Source organism: Rhagoletis zephyria, unplaced genomic scaffold (assembly GCF_001687245.7).
Source record: "Rhagoletis zephyria isolate East Lansing unplaced genomic scaffold, Rhagoletis_zephyria_1.1 Rzeph_scaffold_00937, whole genome shotgun sequence".
NCBI classification, from domain to species: Eukaryota; Metazoa; Arthropoda; class Insecta; order Diptera; family Tephritidae; genus Rhagoletis; species Rhagoletis zephyria.
Window position 1 is genome coordinate 74,188 of NW_016158021.1, and position 24,980 is coordinate 99,167.

At 34.0% G+C, this 24,980-nt stretch overlaps 1 protein-coding gene across 5 annotated transcripts in view; it reads right to left on the reverse strand.

The window, feature by feature from the left end:
- The window catches only part of twz (BTB/POZ domain-containing protein twz), an 83,901-nt gene that overhangs the window by 7,637 nt on the left and 51,284 nt on the right, over positions 1–24,980 (reverse strand). The window contains exon 1 of one of the 5 annotated variants that reach the window (XM_017614974.1): positions 12,539–12,623. The exons of the other annotated variants lie outside the window; for them this stretch is intronic. The gene's annotated coding sequence lies outside the window, so the exon portion shown is untranslated. Of the gene's footprint in view, positions 1–12,538; positions 12,624–24,980 lie in introns of those variants that run through there. 5 annotated transcript variants of the gene reach the window in all.

Below are 24,980 nucleotides of genomic sequence, written 5' to 3' on the forward strand. Positions count from 1 at the left end.
GTATGCAAAACATAGGTACGTTGTAACCGAAGTTTGTATTAGAGGGCTGCGCAAATGGTTTTACTTTTGCTGTACACTATTGCACACTTCAGTAAATGCATTAATGAAGCAAACGCACTTGGCAATAAATGAAGTGAAACTCATGGCTTGCTTGCAACCAAAACAAATACTGCAGTGTCGCTGCTGGCAATCCTCACTGCAATGACAGTATTTATATACAGAAAAATAACGGGGGAGGTACAGCGAGTGCAGTAAACGGTAGCAGTTTACATGTTCAATGTTAGTCACTTTGTATTAGTATCGTGATGCATGTATCCAAATTTTATTTTAATAAAAAACATACGTGTATACGTTTTTCATCTTGTAAATAAGCTTTTCTCTTCTATCAAAGAATCCCAAGTTAAGGTTAATTGGGGTAAATTGTTGCTAAGTTTAGGTTACATAGACACACACTGCATTTATGCATACTTAGGATTTTACTGCACTCGCTGCATTACTGTACACCAGTAGTTGCACACGACAGTAAATGCAGTGTGCTTGCTTTTTTTATTACAGCAACGTTTTGTTTAAGCAAAATTTTGATTCACTATTTGCAGTAGTCCGATTTTGACAGTATTTTAAAATTTTAAAGCTCTGAGGAAGTGAAGTGAAGTATAGCCAAATTAGCAAACGTGTTGATGGCCCTTCAAAGACCATTTATGCAGCCCTCTAGTTTGTATGTCGATGGTCCTCTGCAATAACGACACAACTCAAAATTCAAAACAACAAAAGATTTTAGTTTGAACATTTTTTAAAGAGGGTTCCACCTGTTAAAAAAAGTCCAACTTATATACAAGTTAAATTAAATACTCAAATATGAGTGTAAAACGAAAGAGTTTAACGAAAACTTTAGTTTCCAAATATATTGGTTGGGAGTAAATTGGCAAATTCAACGGAAGTTGCACACGGAAATGGTAAAACGAAAATGATGCAACGGAAATGGTTCAACGGAAATGATTGGGATGGAAGCAAGTGCTTCTTGAATGAACATATAGTATTCATTTAACAAAAACGTGCTAATAAAAGATGAGAAAAGAATACTTAGAAAAAGACCAGTACATAAAAAGGTAAAAATAAAAACAAAAACAAATATGCGGCAAAAGTTAAGAGGTAAATTTAAACACTTTACTTATATATAGGCAAAGGTGAAGGGGAATATGTAAATGAAGAAAATGATAAACACAAAAGTAAACACAAAGAAAAATATATAGAAAAAGATGAGGATGAGGATACCGATAAAAGTAAAGATGAAGACAGAGGAAGAAGGATTAAAGTAAAGGTAATTATAGAGACTAGGATATACATACATAGACGCACAGAGACTCCATCTGGGAACTATTTAGGGATTTTAGAGATTTTCGGGATTCTGGGGACTTATCGATATAATATTCGATATTTTTATCGGTTTTCTTATCGATTTGGTTATCGATTATTTATCGATTATTAATCGGTTTTGATATCGATATTTTTTATCGATTTTTAAATATCTTCGATTTCGTTATCGATAGTTTTATCGATTTTGTTATCGATATTTTGATTGATTTTCTAATCGATCTTGCTACCAGTATTATTATCAGTTTTGCTATCGAAATTTGTAATACTTTTATCGACTTTGTTATCGATATTTTTATCGACTTTGTTATCGATATTTTTATTTGTTTTCTACTTGATTTTGTTATCGATATATTTACCGATTTTGTTATTGACATTTTCATCGATTTTGTTATCGATATTTTTATCAATATTTTTATAGATTTTTCTAATCGACTTTGCTACCAATATTATTAATTTTGCTATCGAAATTTGTTATCGATATTTGTATTTTTTGGATATTACTATCGAATACAAAATAACATAAATGTAATTAGAACGAACAGGCGTAGAGGTAGGGATCTAGATAGAAAAAAGGCAAAAAATATAACCTTAAGCAAAAGCAGATGTATGTATTATGTATGTACATTCATATGTATGAATGTATATTGGTTATGAGACAAAATAGCTATGTAACGTAAGTTTCACTTCTTCAGTGTGACCCAGGCGCACTAGCTTTTAAGGGCTATCACTTATTCGAAAAGTACTATCTTTATCTACATATCGTTAGTATAGTAAGGAGTGGCCGTATCTTACATCGTCGCTGAAATGCAAAAAAGCCACAACTAACTAAAATGTTTTATTGCACAAAGCGATGAGTGGTCTTATAATTCCATGTAATGCGTCATAATCAATCAAAAGTTAAATTTGGGATTTTAGTTAGTTACAGGGTTTCGTATGCGACAATGTGAGTTACGCTCTTCCATACTATATTAACGATATATTAAGTGTGGTCTATATAGTGCTCTTTGTTGAATCATGTGTTATTTTGATAGTGACAGCTCTTTCGCGCTGGAAATTTTGACAGAAAATCAGTGTCATATCTCCGCGGAACGAAATTTTTTCAGCGGGTGTTTTGATGGAATATCTATTAAGGTTTTTGACTGGGGTATCCACCTGTTTAAAAAGTGAAATTAAATTTGGCGTCTTAACGCTATGCGGATTCACTAGTATATTATAACTTAGTATATATATTATCTACAGTATTTACGGACTCTCGCTCTATTTTTAGCATAACACAAGGAAATATGCCAGAGATAATGTGGCAACCAAATTCTCAGTAATCCACTAGTGTGCGGCTTCTTATGGTTCAAAGAAACGAAGAAGATGCTGCATATAGAGATTGCTATTTAACCACAACTAAGCCATTCACACCAGAGCAACATTCCTTTTGTTTTGTGCTTTGGAAGAGCTAACAAAGCAGCCACAGTAGACTTAAAACTTAAACCGGCATTGCAATTTGAGTACAAAGTTTGGGCAACTGCCAACAGGTGTTCAGGCATACCAACACACATGCATACATACATACATATAGAGGTATGCCATTTACATCGTTGTATTGGCCGCTCAAATCTTCCTTACGGCAAGTTTTAACTCATACAAAAAAAAGTAAACTTTTCCTTGCTTCATATGTTTGTGTTTGGCTATGAGTGTATGTTCGTATTTGTATTTAAAAGATATTGCATATATGCTCACCCGCATACGAATTTTCATGTGAGTATTTAAATGTATGTGTGTGCCAGCACCTAAGTAGAAAAAGTTTTACAGGTATAAACCTTATCATAATTTATACCGCCCTGAGAGCTTTTCGGTTTTGGCTCGGTTCAACAGAAGCCAAACTTGATATCGTAGCGTGGTAAGAATCCTACACGTGCACATATGTATGTAGTATATGCATACAATACATTGGTAGTCAAATACACTTGAACATATGTATCAATGTGCTGTGATAGTAGTAAAGCCAAGCAGCAGTACTTAATAACGAAAATGCACCATAATAGTGATAAAACAAGCAAGTATTTTTGTACATCTATGCTAAGCAAATTTTTTACATATTTATGTACACACATATGTAAATATAAGCACCCAGTTAAAAAAACTCGTATTCATATGTGGCTGGTAGTTTTAACTAATAAATCTTTAAATTACCTGCGTTAACATCTAAGGCTCTGAAATCGTATCAAAAAGTTAATTAAAAATTATTTTCTAGATACATACTCGTATATATGTACATACATGCATTTGTAGCTAGGTTTCATTGCTAGCTTTTCATCATTAAAAATTTTGGTATCGAAGCTTATCACTGCTGACCTCAAGTTTCAATTGCTGATTGGGTTCTCGTATTTGTACATTTGCATCGCTGTTATACTGTTTCCGACTAAGGCGCTTGGAGCCTTATGTTCTTATGAAATATCGTTTTGTGCTCCCACAATAATCAAAACATCAAGTTCACAGTGCAGGCGGGCTTGGCGACAGAGCAAAATTGTGCAAATCCGGAAGGATAAGGCGGAATATGAGAAGCCAGCAAAGTTAGTAGCATGTACATACATACATACATATGTAGAAGCGGCGAGGTATCGTCTCGCTGTCGTTGAAACAGAAAAACTGCACTAAGAAATTATGGCCTGAGGAAGCAGCGAGAGAGCGAGTATAAAAGAAGATGTCGGACAGTGGAATGGGAAAGCGAACTCGTAGATCAAATATAAGTTTTATAAAATTTGTTATGTAAGTTCGTAAGAGTATTTATCAAACGCATTATTGCATAAACCACAAAGAAAAAAAGTAAGTGCGCCTGCGCCACACTGGAGAACACGGTCAAAAATCTGGGTTTAATTTTTAAACCGCGCTGGGACTACTGCCTTTTATAATCTTTTATTGTCTACTCTTTAAACCAGTCAATAGTTTTAAGCAATTCTTAATATATTCTGGTTTAAATTTTAGTCCAAAATTTCGCGGATTAAAAATGAAACCAAAATGTTTTAATTCTAGTTTCTAGGTTTCATATATAGAAAATTTGGTTTAAAATCTAAACCGAAATAGAAAATTTTTGCACACAGCGCACCACATTTCGCTTCAACTCAACATATGAAAGCACATTTACATGCGTGGCTGCAGCTGAGTGTGCAAAGATACTTGATCAAATTGGTTGCTACCATGGCTGTCCGGGTCCAATCCACATCAAAAATTTATTTATTTTTTATTCTTAATTATGAAAATGTTTGCGTTGNAAAATTTGGTTTAAAATCTAAACCGAAATAGAAAATTTTTGCACACAGCGCACCACATTTCGCTTCAACTCAACATATGAAAGCACATTTACATGCGTGGCTGCAGCTGAGTGTGCAAAGATACTTGATCAAATTGGTTGCTACCATGGCTGTACGGGTCCAATGCACATCAGAAATTTATTTATTTTTTATTCTTAATTATGAAAATGTTTGCGTTGAAAATTTAAACCGAACTGTTTAAATTCTAAACCAAACATATGTGCTCTCTTTTTTTTTAAACTTGTAAGGTTTGTATTTGAAACTGAATTTAGTTTGGTCATATATGAAGTCCAAAAAGTTTAAAATTAAAATCGAAATTTTTAACCGTGTACTGAAGAAGAAGTTTATGGGAATATTTTATTTTTATTGAAAAATTCGATAAAAATTTCGACAGCAAAATCGATAATAATATTGGTAGCAAAATCTTTTAGAAACGATAAAAATATCTATTACAAAATCGATAAAAATATCGATAACAAAATCGATAAAAATACCCATATCAAAATCTATAAATATCGATAACAAAATCGATAAATATCGATAACAAAATCGATGAATAGCGATAACAAAATCGATAAATATGGATAACAAAATTGGTAAATATCGATAACAAAATCGATAAATATCGATAACAAAGTCGATAAATATCTATAAAAATATCGATAATAAAATCGGTATATGTCGATAACAAAATCGATAAAAATATCGATAACAAAATCGATAAATATGGAAATGTTTTCGAAGAAGCTTAATTTCTAAAGTAAATTTGGGAGGATTGCCACATGCAGAGAAAATCAAATTTGGATTTGAATTAAGGGAACAAAGTTNCTAAAGTAAATTTGGGAGGATTGCCACATGCAGAGAAAATCAAATTTGGACTTGAATTAAGGGAATAAAGTTAAAAAAAAGGTATCATAATAAAAAGTTTTGAGAAGGTTTAAGTTTGAAAATATTTTGAAAGGTTTAAAAAATAAAGTGAAAATCTCTTATGTTTAATGAAGCCCTCAGAAAATTTCGCAGTCAGTGAAACGTATGAAGGAAATTTAATATAGTATAAAGAGGAATAGGGTTTTGAAAATAAATTGGCGACGATCCTTAAGTTACGCCAAGAATGAATAATAAAGGATTAATTTAGCAGCCGCCCCAAAGCACGCTGGGTGTCATTTTTTTTTTTTAAATTTTTGAAAGCATTTCTTTGCAATGGGGCCACTGTTGACCACATAAGTATGAGTATGTACATATGTATGTATGTAGAGCAAACAATCTTGGTATATTGTACGCTANTTTTTTTTTTTTAATTTTTGAAAGCATTTCTTTGCAATGGGGCCACTGTTGACCACATAAGTATATGTATGTATGTAGAGCAAACAATCTTGGTATATTGTACGCTCATTACTCATCCATGAATACTATCGAAATAGGCTTGCATATGTGCACATTTTTATGCATTTATGTATATCTGTGTGCTTGTTATACCCAAACAACTTCTAAGCGACTTTACTAAAATATATACCTAAGGAAAAGTTTCAACCTTTCCTTCTCTTTATTTAGTATACACTGTGCTCACAGTCTAATAGTAGTATATTTGCGTACATTGCAACTCATACTGTTCCAATGCAACAGTGCCACCAGCAACTTCATCCAAGCATAGGCCACGGAATGGCAGCAGCAAAAGCCAGTCCCAAAGCTATTCCCATACATGCATATATACTTACATATGTATGTATGTATGCTCACTTGCATATGTGTAGGTATAAATAGAGCAGGATGAAGACACACCAGAGAATTGCGCCAGAGGCGATATGGAAAACAAAAACTCAAAAAAAAAAGAAGAAAAAAGAAAAACTCGGAAGGCGAGCGGAAGAAACTAAAGCAAAGTAAATCGATAAGGTTGGCGATGTCGACGATGGCGGCGACTAAGATAGCGATGTTGAATGCCAAGCTAAACATAGCGAATGGCAAAGCAAAACAAAACAAAAAACTGCAACAACAACAACAACAACAACAGCAAAACCAATAGCGTTGTTAGTAAAAACGAATGAGAGGCACACAAATCAAAAACTCCTTTGGGCCAAGTTAAGAAAAATTCATCGCCGCTGGGCATTTGGATGGGTTTCGTTTGGTTTGATTTTCATTTCATTGCGCTGTTGTTTCCTCTTGCACTCATACAACTACACTGAGAAGCTTGCTCGCCCTACAGTATCTAGCAATACAGTTGGCGCGCAAGAATTCAGGACCAGTGTATGCTTGCCTTTCTGTTTGGTTGGTAAGATGTGAGTGCGGCAGTTTGTTGTTGTTGTTGTTGTTGTATCAATATTGCCTTTCGAACTGAATTAAATCACTACACTGATGAGATGGCAAATGAAAAACTTTGGCCTCTGCGCGTAGAGCTTCAACAGAGCGAAGAAAGTACATAGATATGCATATGTATGAATGTATGTATGTATGCAGGCAGTGTAGGTGGTAGAAATGTATGAGGTACGAGCAATAATGTATGGAAGTAAACAATGCTTTGAGCTAAAAGGCGATAACGATACCGAGAGTGGGCTAGGAGGACGAGAATAATGGCGACAACGTTGATGACGGTGCTGGTGATGGCGGTGACGGTGACGATGACGATGACGATGGCGGTGTTAGTGGTTGCTGGTGACTTCGTTGACTGGTTCTTTGGTTAGTAAGATTATGGCCAGCGGCAAAAAAGTCTCCATGCCAAGCATAGGGATATAGCCAGCCATGTAACAGAACGAAGTGTATACGAGTGTGTGTGCGTGTGTTTGTGTGTGCGCACAGAAATGCCCCACAGTTAGAGAAGTCGCCGAAGTAGAATGTATGCAAGAGCAGTTACTATGTGGGCGGTTTGTGGCNGTTTGTGTGTGCGCACAGAAATGCCCCACAGTTAGAGAAGTCGCCGAAGTGGGAATAGAAGTTCCATTTAGTGCTACGCTTTAGAATGTATGCAAGAGCAGTTACTATGTGGGCGGTTTGTGGCTGGCTGGCTGGCTGTTCGAGTGCATATAAGCACATACGGATGCATGCACATGCATATGTACATACATATATGAGTGTAAAAATATATAGTTATGTTGGTACTTATACATGCATGTGTGCAAGACTAAGGGCAACAAAGTTGTTCAAATATATTTGTATGGGCACTTGTAGATATTAAAAGACTGCAGGGCTTTCAAGAACAAACTTTGAAAAATTTATTAAAAAATATGAAATAAAGAACATGCAGGCATGTATACATCCATATGTACATACATATATGTACATATCATAGTTGCGAAATTTAGAAAATGAACGTAGGCATGTGTATTAGACTGGGTCGTGAAAAAAGTTTTCAACTAGGAAAAATTTTGGCGTCATAACAAGTTTCTCCTTTGTCACATCATGCAGCCAAAATCAAGTTTTCTTCATAGCTTTTTTATATGTAAAGCGATATAAAAAAATGTATATATATCGTATTTAAATAAATAAGTTACGAAGAAACATTTATGTTGGCTGCGTTTAGGTTGCGTCAAGGACGAACAATTTGATCACATCAAAATTCACCCAGAATAAGTTTTTAATTTAATATGGGTTTTGAAATTTGTATACTTTGTATGGTAACCGACCCAGTCTAATGTGCACACAGATTTACTAGATTGTATGCAGTTCCATACAAAATATCCAAGCAGTTTTTATTAAGTATTTTATATAAGTGTACGGACTCGAATATGTGTATACACACACCGTTTTGCTGGAATAGTCACACTTTTTTTAAATTCAAGAATCGGGTTTATATTATTACGTCTGCGCTTCGGAGCAGCTTAAAGTGAAAACAAATTAAAAGACAGTCGACACTTGAATACATAGCCCCAGTGGCTAGGAAAGAGCAAAGAGTAAACCAATACTTTAATTTTAATATTTAAAAGTAATAGTATTGGGTACAACTAATGTATGGAAAATAATCTGCTCGTAAGATTTTTCAGATAATCTATACTTTGTACGCGGTAATCTCGAAAACTACTGAACGGGTTGCCACCTGTCTAAAAAAATATTAGATCCGCACCGTTCGCTGGATTACAAAAGTTGTGGTGTTACATGAAAGGACCTCTTGAAAAGCACAAATGCTGTTGATAAAATTACTATATACATTCCTAATAAGCGTAGACATCAGTTCTGCACCATCGCATTCAAATGTAAAGAATTGGCTTCTAGATGTGCAATAATGGATTATTTTTCTCAGTAGAGTTGCCACCTTATAAAATGTGGAACGAAATTCACCGTTCGTTGGGTTACAAAATGAGTTATCAAATGAAAGGTCATGGCCTTCGCATGTACGAAAACTTAATTTGTTTAAAGTAGGGTTGCCACCTATTTAAAAATTACTATCTTCTATACATATCTAGTTTAAAAAAAGTCGAGATTCTTTGAATACGCTAATTTCAAAAACTACGGATTTAGACGAGATTTTTTAAATATAATCTGTATCGATAGGAACATTATCTTTACGGTCAGTTTTTCATACATACGAGGTCGGCTAGTTTTGTAATAAATAAAATAATTTCGCGCCTGGTCTCCTATATTGCCGAAGGAGAGGCTATGAATCGTTAAGTCCGTTGTCTGACTCATACATTTTGCAAAACAACGAACCCCCAATGTTTTGCAATTAATTTAGCATCGGTTATGGGGAATTTACATGTGACGATTTTTAGTTGAAAGCTACAATCGCCTGATGTAAACGGCCTTTCAACTAATCGCTTTCAATGCAGTTGGTCAGCTGCCTACTTTCGTTCAACTTTTGATTCAACTAATCGCCTTTGAAAGTTGAGTCATGTAAATTCCCTATTAGTAGTGTGGCCAATAGAAATAATTAAATTGTTGCTTGGTTATCCTTCTTTTTATAGCGCTCACACCACATCAACAGAGCATTATTTTGCTGGTTTGTTCAAGAAATTGATCTAAAAGGTGTAATATTTGGGAAAGGGTTGCTTTTTTTTAATTTGTGTCCCTTTTTTTCGGTGTTTGTGATTTTAGCTCAATTATTTTAAAAAGTTAAATCTTTAGGCCACTTCACCCTCTCCACGATTATGGATTGGGGTCAAACAACGTTCTTTCTTTCAAACATCGCCATAACAATTATTAAATCCATCGAAGCCAGTGTATATATGTATTTATCACGCTTCACAGTGCAACTTTAACGGTATCCACAAGTAAAAATATAAGCTTGATTCGAGAAAACAAAAATATTGTGTCTACTTAAGTGAAGCGGTGTGTACGTGCGTATTTCTATGTATGTACATATATGTATATACAAATATCGAATTTAACGAGCTACTACATTTACTTCCTAGTAAAGTTTCTAAATTTTGTTGTTAAAAGAGCGCTTGTTGGTGGAAGCGCTGCATGTATGTAATCATTGCAATTTGAAATACAAAGGTATTGTTTCGAAAATCATTAGAAACAATGCAGGCATTTGACTTTTGTAGGATGTAGACATTAATCAGAGACTAAGATCGAGTTTTATGTTAAGGTTCACATCAAAATTAAGCAAGTCAAAAAGATTCATTTTCGCGCTGCCGTTCACATCAAATATATGGTTCACATCAAAATTAGGCAAGTCAGAAATATCAATTTTCGCGCTGCCGTTCACGGTTATTATATGTACATTAAAAATGTCATTGAAATGGATATTCTATTCACTGGCGTTAACATAAAACCAAAGCTGGCAACTTCAATTGTGAAAAAATTTTAATTATTGCCTAACAAAAATTGTGTTTATTGTAGTATATTTAATTGTGCAATCACAAAAATGCTTAAAAATATACCAAAATTTTGCAAAGGAAAATATTTCCGATATGGGTGTACCAGTGCGTATGAGTAGTTTCGACGTGTAAATACGTTGGAAAAAATTCGTACCTTAGAGATCACTGCTTCACAGGAATAACCTTGATACAATCCTTTTAAGAAGTAGTTTCACTTTCTCTTTTTTTGGACGCTATATTAGAGATTGCGAAGAATCTGTGTTTCGTATTTCTACGAATTCCTTATAAAAAAAATCTATTGTTAGAAATCAACTATGTGGTGGAAAAAATCAAAATACAGAAACATTTTAATTTATATTTATTAATGGACGATTGTTTGCTACTTATTAAAAAAATAAAAATTGAGTTTCTGCTTTCCTAAATATAAAAATACCATAAGCAATTGCAAGGGCTGAGCATTAAGCAGATATCGACAGCAGAGTGGAAGATGGACTTATCTCGGCAACCAGTTCGAAAACGCCCCATATATATATATACATTTTAATCGGTATAGAAAAATCCTAGCGGGTGGCGGCATTTAAATTCCGGCTTTACTTTTTCACATGCATTTTTGCACCACTTTAACGTACATAGTATAATTGTTTTTTTTTTTTTTTGTACGGTTTCATTGTTGATATGGCTACCGCAACTAAATACGAATAAGACTCATTTCTCTGTATTGTTGTCGTTACTACTGTGTGCCCCTGGTTGTGCTACTTGTTGGCCAAAAATTTCATTAAATCTTTCTCATTGTTGAGTTATTTATCTTACATGGGCGCGCCTGCGGCTACTTGTCGAATTCACATGAGCTAGCGCACACAAGCATACACTAACATGCATACATATGTATGTATGCATGTACATTTATTATTCACATATAGTGCATGCACTACTAGAAAAAAGTATACTATTCCGCTGCAATGGAAACGCAATACATACTCGTCGCTGCCATTGACTTGCTTTCAAGATTTTAACTAGCAATCAAAAATTTCAGCAAAATTCAATAATTACTTTTTGATAAAAGTATATTTCTAATACCTATGGGGATGTTTGCAAGTCATTTGGCGCAGAATTTACTCGCTTGAAGACATACATACATGTGACGACGCATGAAGAAACGCACCTTAGCGTCTTTTTTTTTTAATTTTACGGGACGTTGCGTTACGTTAAAGATAAACTCAAAATTTACAAATATGGATGAAAAATCGAAGTTTTGGATACTAAGGTGTGTTTCTTCGTGCGGCGTCACTATGTATGGAACCACATTGTGGCTATATGTTTTATTCAATTTACAACAATAAAATACAGTATATAATAATAATTTTTAACCAGATAATCTGATAACCAGGCAAACGTGAACAACCACACTGATAATGCCCAAAATCAGTTGGTTTATTATGAGCTTCAGTCTTTCACACAGTATCGTCGATAGGAATCTATACTCGAAATTTTTTGATTATTTAGCCCCGAAAAATGCAACAACAAAAAAGGCTAAGAAGGCGGAAGATTAAGCAAAGTACACTTAGATTCAAATCTGTGCTCATGTATTCCTTAGACCACATTCTGCTCACTAGGTAATATGTACATGCCTCTTTCCAGCTCTTTGCCGCTAGCTTTAAACATCTCATCGTTTCGGCTTCGATGGCTTTGTTGTCTTTATGTCGCACCATTGCTCTTCTGACCTCACCTTGGTCTAGTAGATCGACGCCAGAATCGTCCTTATACCCAATGTAGGTTCTTTTTTTTTTTATCAAATCACTGATGGCTTTGCAAAACCGCTCATCGACTAGTTGCGAAACCTGAAAAATCGCCATATTAGCAAGAATTTGATTTGGTACATCGGAACTCCAGGCACAGAGCTTCATGCTTAAAAATCGTAAAATTGTTATTGCAGCAAGAAATTCGTAAAGTAACGGCCTTATAGAAAATATTTTTTCTCGATCTCCTTTAAGAATTGAATTTTTATTTATTTATTTATTTATTTATTTCTTACGGCTCTTTTGAACCTAGATCATAACAATATATAATTATAAGCTTAAAGTAGTATTTAAAAATGCAATACTTAAGCCTACATACGGTAGATAGGCGGCTTTGCAACTGCTCCATGGCCGGTTTCGCAAGGACCAGCCCCGGTTTTGTAATCACTTCATTGCTGCCTTATTTTCCAATTTCATAATTGGCGTCTCTGTTCCCGGTATTGCTCAACTATCTCTTGGCTTCGGGCGTATTTCTCTGTAGCAACGCCATAGCATTCTTCAGTTAATTTTTATTTTTATTTTTTTTTATAATTCAGCTGATGCGAATGATGTTTATCACCTCGGTTCCTATTTTTATAGGATAATCAATGTATTGCAAAAATAGTCGAAATTTAAGAATTTTTAATTTTTGTTATAATCAAAAACTTCAAATATCAGTTACAAAACAAATTTTTTGATTGTTTTGGACAAGTCGGTCTGAGTGGCAATCTCGTTTTCGATAGATAGGATATCTAAAGCGTTTAATGTTTCTTGGGCCATAATATATCTTAAGTACGTCTTGATGAGCTTCAATTTCGAGAACTTTGCTCCCCGCTGGCAACAGTCACTGCCAAAAAATGAGGATGTGGTGCGAACATATTCTTCTTTTTACTTTTGCGAGCTGAGCTGTCAATTTACGAGTCACTCCAAAATTTTCAGCAAGTTGTTTGAAATTTCCAGGTGTGCTGTCTACTTCGAAATGGGTTAGCGTAAACTTAAAAGATCAAAGCCTAATAAAAACAAGAACTGCAATTTAACAACCAGCTCTTCGTGAGTTGGATTTTATTTTTTTTTGCTTTTGTTGTAAAGTACTAAGCAACCTTGTATTTTATGGCGTTAGTATGCCTAATATAATTGTCTTGCCGCGGGTTGAATTTTATGAATTTGGTTTACTGAAACCTATATATGCCCGTGCCGAGATAAAACAAAAAAAATCAAAACACACGAAAGAATCGATATACTCACCAAACAATGGGCCAAATATAGTAAAACTGCGGTTTTAGTTTTTCACTCTGACGCCAGAATTTTTTTCAAAGGACTTTGAATTTAAAAAATACGATTAATTCAAAAAGTTATTGAAAAAAATCAGTGCAATTTGGAATAACAATAGGGTATCAAATGAGAGAACCTCCAAAATAAATTGTTTGGTTTACAAGGATGAATAGGTATTGAAAATGCGCCTTTTTATAAATTTTATCTTTTTAAGTTAATAAAAACTGCAGGGAACGAGAATCGTGCGTAAATCCCAAACANAAAAAAAAAAAAATAAAAATAAAAAATATTACAAATTTTCAAGGATATTTAAAGACAAAATTTGTAAAGGAAATTTTCTGTACCCATTCGTCCTTATGCACCAAAAATTTATTCTGTTATAATTCTACAGATTTTTTTCTTTTATATGACACTTTTATTGTTATCCTACATTGCGCTGAATTTTTTAATAATTTTTTGAAATAATATATTTTTTAAATTTTACAGCCCTTTAAAAAAATCCTTACGTCAGACGGAAAAACTAAGTATGCAATTTTACTATAATTTACCCATAATTTCGCGAATATATTCATTTTTCTTGTAAATTTACTGTCACTGATAAGCAGAATGATAACATGTTAATAGCAGACTTTGACATTTGAAAATTTTGTGCAATAAAAAAATTAAACGCGACCTCTAAATATTACACCCCCAAATCATATTACCTGATGGCATCGCTTCGACGGACGAAATTCGCACAGCGATTTGGTTCTTTTTTTATTTATGTATGTATGTATTTTTTCAGTTTATTCAAATATATTCATATTTTCTCTTGAAAACCCCTCAAGAAACGCCACATTGGTTCGATGTAAAATCTGACATTTCCGCCAGGCTGTTTGGGGTTATGAACGCTGCCGGCTAAGTGTCACGCATAATTTCATCTCTTCAACCACATGCTGTTGTTATAATTCGCGGACAATGGAATCGAATATGTAGCAACAGAGCGAAGTAGATAATCATAATTTAATTCATCTCCTCTCCTGTGTGACAACAATAAACATAGCGCCACGAAGGCAAAGTTGCGCAAACAAAAACAAAGCGAAGGTGTTGGCCAAATGACAACGCTCAATCGAACACAACACCAGGCGTCATACTCGCTACCAGCATTGGTGCCGTTTTCAACAGCTGCAACTATGTATGTACATTCGCTGACAAAACAAAATAAACGCCGCCGTCTCTCCATCATCACAATTTGCCAACGATGCGTTTGCGCACAAACAATATTGCAATAATAGTAACAACAAAACGTCAGTGCAAAGCAGCTTGTCGCCACAACATCCGCACGTTGTCATGCGTAATTAATGCAACAGGATTTTGGTGGCGTCCAGCCATCGTCGTCATTACCGCAAACTTCACCGTACACAGCGACAGCGACACCGTTAAAGTCTCATTAAGCAATTAAAAGATAATTAACGCATTTTTGCACCTTGCCGGCCAATGTTGCTATACACCAGCAGGCGATGTTGTTGCATTTTCACACGAACCGCTTTGCTGTATTGTGTGTGAGTTTTTGACCACTGGGCACGCTTGCTTGCCCACACACACACACACACACACACACACGGCTTTGCGCGAAAGGTGTCAAAATCACTAAAATGGCAGCAACGCCACTTGACTGCCAGCGACAACAACACCAACATCAATGCCAACTGCAGCACGACATTGCAATGTTTGCCACTGTGCACATACTATGCAAATGTGTGCATTTGCAAAAGTGTACATACATACATACGTACATACATGTTACTAAGTTAGTGCACACGTTTTGTAGCATATTTTGCTTATCATGCATCGCGACTGCAAAGCATGAGCTTTGGTGAAGGTAGCAACAACAATCACTTACAGTTGTTCGGCTGATTGCATCAATCAAAAAGTCAATTTACATAGAACGCGAAATGGCAAGTTGCCACGTCGTAGCGTTGCAAATTGAGCGCGTAAAATTTACCAACAACTCAACTCAACCACGATGGTGGCCTACATGCTTATTTGCTTACAGACATAAATACCCACTATAGTCCATTGCGTGACATTAAGTGAAGCCTATTTGTATGATTATGATGCAGATGGGTGCGTAGCAGGGACCGAACATAACAGTTATTGACAAAAACTGTCATGGAAAAGTTCACTATGATGGAAATGTTCTACAACTAAGTGATACATGCCAATCGATTACTTTTTTCACCGAGACTCAAATTTGAAACTATTTTTTTTTTAATTTTTATGCAATTATATTCAACAATTTTTATTGAGCTCGAGGCCGTTTTTTAATGAAAACTTATTGTGGAAAAGCAACAATAATTTGAAAAAAATGTAGAAGTGATAGCTGTTTCGGAAATCACCACATTTTCTCATCAGATATCTTTCAATAGGATTCGAAACGGCCTCGGGCTCAGTAAAAATTGTTGAATATAATTGCTATAAGGCCATAAAATATTAAAAAGAAATTTTTTATGCAACATTAAAAAAAATAACAATTATTTTTGATTTTTATATTATATGTCTTAGATAACAGTTATTGAAGACTTTTATTTATAAAACTCATCAATAAAATTCAGTCAGTGACTTTTACTTTTAAAAGTCATCAATATAAATCAGTCACCGACTTTTATTAAGAAGGTGTTGGCAAACAAAAATTTACTACGACTTATACCTTTGACTTTTATAAGTACGATTTAAAAAATAAAGGTCAGTGACTGATTTGTATTCATGACTTTTATAAATAAAAGTCTTCAATAACTGTTATCTAAGACATATAATATAAAAATCAAAATAATATAAAAATAATTGTTACCTAAGAAATATAGTTTTAAAATCAAAAATAACTGTTATTTGCTGATTATTTAGATAGAAATCCAAAATAATTGTTATTTTGGATTTATAAAGTACAAGTCAGAAATAACGGTTATTTTAGGAGTAATTAAATAAAAGTCAAAAACTAATTGTTAAAAGCGATTTTTTTAATAAAAGTTGTAACTGTTACGGTCCCTAGTGATGGCTGGACGACTATTTGGTCAAGCACTCAGACTTCGAATACAATTGGTCTCTCATTTGTGTTACGAAAGACTTTTTACTGTCTTAGCAAGAATTTCCCTGTAAGATTAATACAATAATTAAGATTTAAGTGAATATGTAGATGAAGGAAAGAATAAAGGTTGTTTAAATGAGTATTAACGGTAGCCTCTTTCAACTGTAACTGATTATACAGTTTCCGACTCGTCTTGCATTTGTCACGACGATCACCAAATCACAAGGCCAATACTTGAGTGTTTGTGGCCGTAAACTAGAAAGTGTATATTTCACTCAGGGTCAATTATACGAAGCAAAACAAAAAATTTCGTATACCACAGTATGCTTCAATCAAGGCAATCGATTAGTAAGTTTATAATGACTAGTATAATGGGCTAGATTGTACTGGGTATCCCATATTAAATCTCTACAAGTAAAACTGCGAGATTTCAGTAGCTCCTAAAGCCATAAATCAAATTTCTAGCAACATTTCACCTTGAAACTAGAGCTCTTGTTAAAAATCGACTATCCGGCTATTCGGTTAGTCGACTAGTCGATTAGCAACTTTTTTGTCGGTTGATAGTCGAATAGCAATTATTCGATTAACCGCTCGAATTCGACTAACCGTTCACTTTCGACTAACCGCTCACTATCGAGTAGTCTGAAAATCGACTAACCGAAATTATTCGAATAGTGACAGTTTTTCACCATAAAATTTTTGCTATTAGCGTGGTTGGGTTTTGTCAATAAGCATAAGTATTCAAAAAATATAAAAAAAACAATGTTTACTGAAAGAAAACGACTAGTCGAAAAATCGAAAATGAACGGATAATCGACTAGTTGTTTGTGAGCGGTTAGTTGAAAAAGTCGAAGGGAAACGGTTATTCGATTAAGTGAAGTCGATTATTTTTTGAAACAACTTTTGCTATTTCACTAACCGATTAGTCGACTAGTCGACTAACAAGAGCTCTACTTGAAACTTGTCTTTTATAAAGTTTTTTTTTTATCTCTCGCATGAAATTTGGGTAGAATTTGATTCAAAGGAGCTCGTCTTGTTTAACTTGTTATCTGAAATAAATACTTTTTTAGAATGTCAAAACTTTATTTTAAAAACTTCTTTTGAACTGAAGACGTCAGATTTATTATTTCTGTCCCATATGTATACTCAGAAAAAATTATAAACAGAAACAATTCGGAACGAAAAATGTCAATAAAGATGGCACAACTCCAAAATCGGGTTTTCTCCAATACATTATATTCATTGTATTGCAGCGCATTTTTTTTGTCGCACGAATCGAGAATTTGAGGTTTTTAATCATAAATATATATATGTACATCAAAAAATCACCTTCTATATATTCACTTGAAAATAACCATCGAAAATATGTAACTTCATAAAACTTATTTATGAATTAAAAATTTTTATGTGCAAAAATTTACACTTCACTTCATGCCAAATTTAATATTTTGCAAAAGGGAAAATTTCTTTGCACATTGCGCTTGCATAAATTAATTAAATTTATTTATGTTTATTGCGTATAGTGGAAACTGCAAATGTTTTTATAACCAAAGATGAAATAAACTTGAATTTCACACAGAAGCGCATACCAAAATTGTAAACATAAAAAACTCATCAAATCATTTGAGCTGAAATTATTCATGAATTTATTAATTAATTGTGTATTATAAATTGCCAATTTCATTGCAGGTTTCAGCATAAATGTGCACAGCTAAAAGAAATTAATTAAATAAAAGCTCACAAATAATCATGGCAATGTCTATCTATATGTGTACATTAGGATGGTCCAAAAAAATTTTAAATGTTAAGCTCTCACCCCTAGCATTTTTCTTAATGGAAAAGAGAATAGCTGTATTTTTGTTTAAAAAAATATATAGATATATATTTAGAACTGCCACAAAGCCCATGAAGTTTTCCATGTATTTTTTATGGGGAAAAACACTTTTTCCTAGAAATCATACAGCGTTCTTGAAGATCATAATTTTTTATAGAACACTTTGGGCGGTTCCAAATATCATTTTGCGCCGTTGTGGTATAGTGGCTTGCAGTGCGCGGGGCCTGGCTTCAAACATCAAAACCCAAATTAAAAAAAAAATTAAAATATTGAAAAAAAGTGCCAATTTATTATTATTATTAAAGAACATGGAAAACTTTACGGCATTTGAGGGAGTTCTATATATATTAAAAAAAAAAGCAATGGTATTCTTTTTTACATTTAGAAAAATTCTTGGGGTGAGAGCTCAATATTTTAGACTTTTTTCCCTGCATGTATTTTTGGACCATCCTAGTGCTCATATATGTACATACAAACATATATGTATGGACATAGGCTTACACATATAGATGCCTCATACATATAGGCACAGTAATAGCACAAAGCACACAACAAGACGAGCAACTGAATGGTAAAAACATGCAACCATTGGGGCTTAATTAATAAAATTTCACAAATTTACAGTTGAGTGGCGCGCAGTGTATTCACGTGGAAAACGACGAAAATTTGGTTTGAAAGCATCAAAATGTTATGAAAAGCAACAAGCGAGGTCATGCAAGTGCAATTGGCAACTGACTGAACCACAAATAACTAATTGATTTCATTTGCTAATAAATATTGAAGCAAGCAAGGTATGATGCATGGGTCCAAAGAAACAAGTGAGGGGAGCAGCTATTACGCCCTACATATGTATTTTCCAAAAGTTTTAAAAAACAAAAAAATATAAAGTGTGAAATGCAGTTACCTTAATGGGTGCCTAATTGCATTGGAAACGTAAGGTATATACATACATACATACATGCGTGCAAGTGATGTTGCATTGGGCGTGCTATTCAAACCCCAAACTTCCACAACGTAAGCACAAGAAAAAGCTTTTCCTATTCAACTGCATTTGGCATTTGATAAGTGGCATATATATACATATGTACGTTAAGCCTCTTTGTACGACTTAATTAACACGCATAGCGCACAACATGCGGAATGTAGTGAATGTATAGGCATAGGTAGTGCATCTTTTGACTAGTGAAGCGTATTGAAATTCAATTACAAACAAATTAAAATCCTCTTCTCCCCAAAAATGATGGCGCCATGTGCAACAAAAGACTCAACAAGAGCAACAAGAGCAACAAGAGCAACAAATAGCAGCTACCAGTCAGTGCATGGTACCATATTGTGATCTTGTTTGCGGCAGTTGCATTTACACTTGGTTGCATTTTGCATTCACTGCATATTGCCGTTATCCCTTGAGGTTTTGGTATGGTTTGCCATAACAATTGTGCTTGAAACCCGAATTTTCTGACTGTGCAGAACGTTAATTGGCTGCTACCGCAAATTACTTCGACAGCAACTTTTGTACACAGTTGTTGCTTTTGAAGACTTTTTTTGCCTTTTCACTTAAATGCACTCAAATTTACTTAGACAAATGTGCTTAATTATCAGCACTTCAGGTATGTACATACATATGTGTGTATATCACTCTGATCGGCTTGTGTGCGCTATATTTAAGCTCAAAATTAAAAGAAGTTGTCTTGTTGAAAAGCTTGAGTGAAGTCTATTTAACAGCTTCGGTATCACATATATATTTGATGTTATCAAGAAAGATTGTAGCTCATATCGTAGATTTGTAATGTGTAAAACTAGAGGGTGTCTCTGTTCGTATGTGTAGCGTCTTTTGTCGGTTAGGTAAGGTCAGGAAGGCGTGTATTAGTTGTTCCAGACTTTCACTCGGAGTCATAGTTGTTCAAATGAAATTGAGGTGCTCCAAAAATTTCACTTCCGCTCTACCTGCTAGACTTCTGAATACGCCTGATCCCAAAAGCTTGACATGGTTCGGCTGTACGCATGGACAGGCGACGCAGAAAGTTGTCAATTGATTGCTTCACATCTTCATCGCGGCAGCTTTTGAAGGGAGCGTTTCTGATCGCTGCCGTTTCTAAATTTAATCGGAAATTTATGAAACTCAACTGTCAGAGCAAGAGAGAATAGACATAATGAATTGTCAAATCGAATTAGGAATGAGTCGTGTAAACGGGGTAATTCACCAAAAAAATTCAGAAGCGAACTAAGTAATTGGCAGTGACCGTGGGGACATAGTATTAGTATTATTATTAACTATGTAATCAGTATTCGAATGTATTCAAAAAGTTCCAAAAATTTCATATTAAAACACATTCATTTCTCGATATTAGGTAATGCAAGGTTGTATGCCCCACTTTTCTTATGACATCGCCCTGGGAAAAAATGCATTTTCGAATGTGAAAAGGGTTGTTTTACTGATTATTTTTTCAATTACTATACATTACATTTTCTCACTGGGTTGTGTACAACAACATGCGATAAGTGATTTTTCCGCCAGAGGGCGCCACAGTGAAAATTGGGCAATTGGGCAAACTCGACAAAATTGGCCCGCCCTAGAATGTTTATATATGTATGTATGAGTATACTTGGAGATTGGTTTTCTTTATATCGGATAGTAATAGTACTTGCATTAACAACACGGATATACAATTTATATCAATAGCGTAATCCAGGAGATACAGTAGAGGAAAACTTATTGTACGAAAACCGTTCTGAAAACTTTGCGAGCNAGAGGGCGCCACAGTGAAAATTGGGCAATTGGGCAAACTCGACAAAATTGACCCGCCCTAGAATGTTTATGTATGTATGTATGAGTATACTTGGAGATTGGTTTTCTTTATATCGGATAGTAATAGTACTTGCATTAACAACACGAATATACAATTTAAATCAAGAGCGTAATCCAGGAGATACAGTAGAGGAAAACTTATTGTACGAAAACCGATCTGAAAGCTTTGCNGAGTATACTTGGAGATTGGTTTTCTTTATATCGGATAGTAATAGTACTTGCATTAACAACACGGATATACAATTTATATCAATAGCGTAATCCAGGAGATACAGTAGAGGAAAACTTATTGTACGAAAACCGTTCTGAAAACTTTGCGAGCTACATATCATCGTTTAAAGTACAAAACCGCGTATCGTCATTCTGCAAAACCGCGTAACTGCCATTGGCAGCCAAAAATTGGATTTACTTACACAAGCTCTTTGCTCAATCCTTATCCATTCGTCGTGAAATATACTAGCCAGAAGTGCGATTTCTTTATAAAAAAAAAGAACCATTTGGAAATATGGGTGCTTTTACACTCTAGAAAATGATTTCAAAAACTTCACATATGCGGTTCTGCATTTTGCTGATACGCGGTGTTGCACTTTAAACGACGATATGTAAATATTTACTTTTGTAAAATGCTCTCACTTCACTATGGTGCTTCACCTAAAACTAAATCCAATAAATCTGTAAATCCCCAACTTATGTTCAGTTTTAGATTTACTATCTTATCAACATTTTTCGAGTAGCAAATTGACTGTAGAGAATAAACGAAGTTAACCATCCCAGACGTATTCCACCAAAGCTGTACTTTATTTCCCAAATATATGTATATCGATTTATGGTGCATATGTATGTGTACATAAATTGTAAAAGGATTCGAGTACATATGTACATACATATTTATGTAAGTACATGGTCGACCCACAACATCATAAACGAACTTTGGCAACTTTTCAAAATTTCTAAATTACCTAAAACTGCCTCAGTATACTTATACTTATCATTTTTTCCTTTCACACTGCTGAAGGCGAAACTTGTGATGTTTGGGTAATCTTTGCGTCATTGGAAAGTGCACTCACCCATCCTACATTGGTGGGGAGCATTCGTAGTATGTCAACTTAAGTTCGTTTCAATAGCTGCAATGATTTTGTTTTCTTGATATATTAACGAACATCATAAAATGCTTTAAGTGACAATTTGAAGTTTTACAGGAACAGCAAAACAACTTTCAAATATACATAAATGAATTATAACCAAAGTTATAGAAAATGCTTAATTAAAAGCGCAATAAAGTCTAAATTTTCGTATGACTTTTGTTTTTAAGAAGAGGCAATTGCTTAGATTTTATTTTAAAAGGCCTTGAGAGGCGGTGGCGTATGAGCAACTTTTATACTTCTACATACATACTCGTATACGTAATACTATATATTAAATATTAAGACCTTATACGGGCCTTATTTGATATGATTGTAAGTCTTACAGTTTAATGCATGAAACTGTAAGGAATACCAGTATGGCAGATGTATGGAACACAACCTGATAAGGTTAACTCTATGAGAGACACTCCTATGCATAAGGATTATATGCTGTGCAAAATAACGCCTTATGATAAAACATTATAGCCCATTCGAAATTGGGCTTACACTAGTCCTTATAATAAGGCATTCTACAGAATATTATTAACTTATTAGAAGCCTTATCGCGCTGCCGGCCGCTTCTCACATGCTTGGCAGATCCAGATATGCAGCCGTTTGGGTTGGTGTGGCCGACACTGCTCTATGTGAGCAAATTCCACGAGATGTTTTTATAGTGTCACTAAAGCATTCTTCTTGCATTTATTTCAATCAATGGAGCGGCAGAAACAAATGCAATAAAAAATATATCAAGTAATATTTGAACAATTTTACCCTTAAAACGTTTATTTAGTCGGAAAAGTACCGAAGTTATTATTTTTTTTCATTGTCACTCAAAAAAATCACAATAGTTTTTGAAGAGATACTTCTTTAGTAAATTGGCAAATTCAACGGAAATTGCACACGGAAATGGTTAGGAGGAAAACAAGTTTTAGAGATTTTCGGTTTTCTCGAAGCCTATCGACATAAAAATTGATATTTTTTATCGATTTTGTTATCGATATCTTTATTGATTTTGTTACCGATATTTTAACCAATTTTTTTATAGATATTTTTATTGATTTTGTTATCGATATTTATTGATTTATTTTTGATATTTTTATCGATTTGCTATCAATATTTTTATCGATCTTGTTAACGATTTTTTTTATCGATCTTGTTATCAATATTTATTGAATTTGTTACCGGTATTTTTACCGATATTTTTATAGATTTTGTTATCAATATGTTTGTCGATTTTGCTCTCGATTTCACTATCGATTTTGTTATCGAGTTTGCCGTCGATATTATTATCGATTTCGCTATCGATATTTTTATCGAATTTATTATCGATGTTTTTATCGGTTTTGCTATCGATATTTTGACTGATATTACTATCGATTTTGTTATCGATAGAGTGTAAAGATAAAAATGAAGATAAAGGAAAACTGAATAACATAAATGTAATTAGAACAAACAGGGTAAATGTAGGGATCTATATATGTAGATGGAAAAGGACAAAAAATATAACCCTAAGCAAGAGCAGATGTATATACATATGTACATTTGTATATTGGTTATGAGACAAACTAGATATGTAACGTAATTTTCACTTCTCCATTGTGGCCCAGGCGCACTTTTTTTTGTAATAACTTTGTTTCAAGAGTGCACACGAAATTAAAAAAAAAAAAATGGCAACGTGCGGAGATATTCGCAGCTATTTTGTAATTTTTGAAATTTTGCGTTTTTTTTTGTAATTTTAATAACTTAAGTTATTTCAAAATGTTAAAATTAAACTACTGTATCACCAAGTTAAAAAAAAATTACACTGAGTAAAAGATGACTATGATTTGTGAAACTAAAATTCCATTTTTACAGTTTTTATTATTGCACTCGAAATTCAACATAAAATAGTTATATACATGAAGAAAGAAATATACAAGTGCATAAGGAATAGGTACTGTAAAAATCTCCCACGCTAATATTTAATTAATAATAATAATAGATTGACGCTTACACATATGTTAGTGTTTGGCTGAGCTTTTAAATAAAATGGGCTTTTAAGTTAAGGCGTGCAAGCAAAGTTGTTAGATGACTTCTTATGGTACTACGGGACATATACGTTACATACGCAACTACGTATATATGAGCATTAGTGGTTATTTTGACTTTTTTAGTATATCTTTTTCAAGTTTTCATTTAATCACAATTTCGAGTGGTGCTGCATCAGTGATCCCACACTTTTTACGTACCTAAATTTAAGGTACGTTTTAAGGAATACAGCTATTTGATTAAACTTTTCTTCAATTTTTAACTGGTTAGTAGTACACTGGAGCTGTAGAATCCCTGCAGTAAAAAGCCAAACAGTCGATCCAAATACCAGTTCATTAATTAGTACGTTTTAAAGCGGCGGCCTACTAGTTTTCAGTTCTATAACTTCGCACAGAGGACAGAGGACCTCGTAAGGAGGACAGCCACTAAAACCGATCCTAAGCAAACTTCGAAGGTTCTGTTTTTTTGGAGAAGCAGGTTATGCACCATGAAATGTTCTATGTACCTATTTGGTTTCATTCCCAGCCGGAAGTTGACTTTAGTAAATAATTTTAAGAACTTATTTCGGGTAATTTTTTTTTAAACAAAATCTTCTTTATTCAACTCTAAAATAGCCTGCATAAAGTTAGTTGAATTTTTTTAAGTGCACGTATC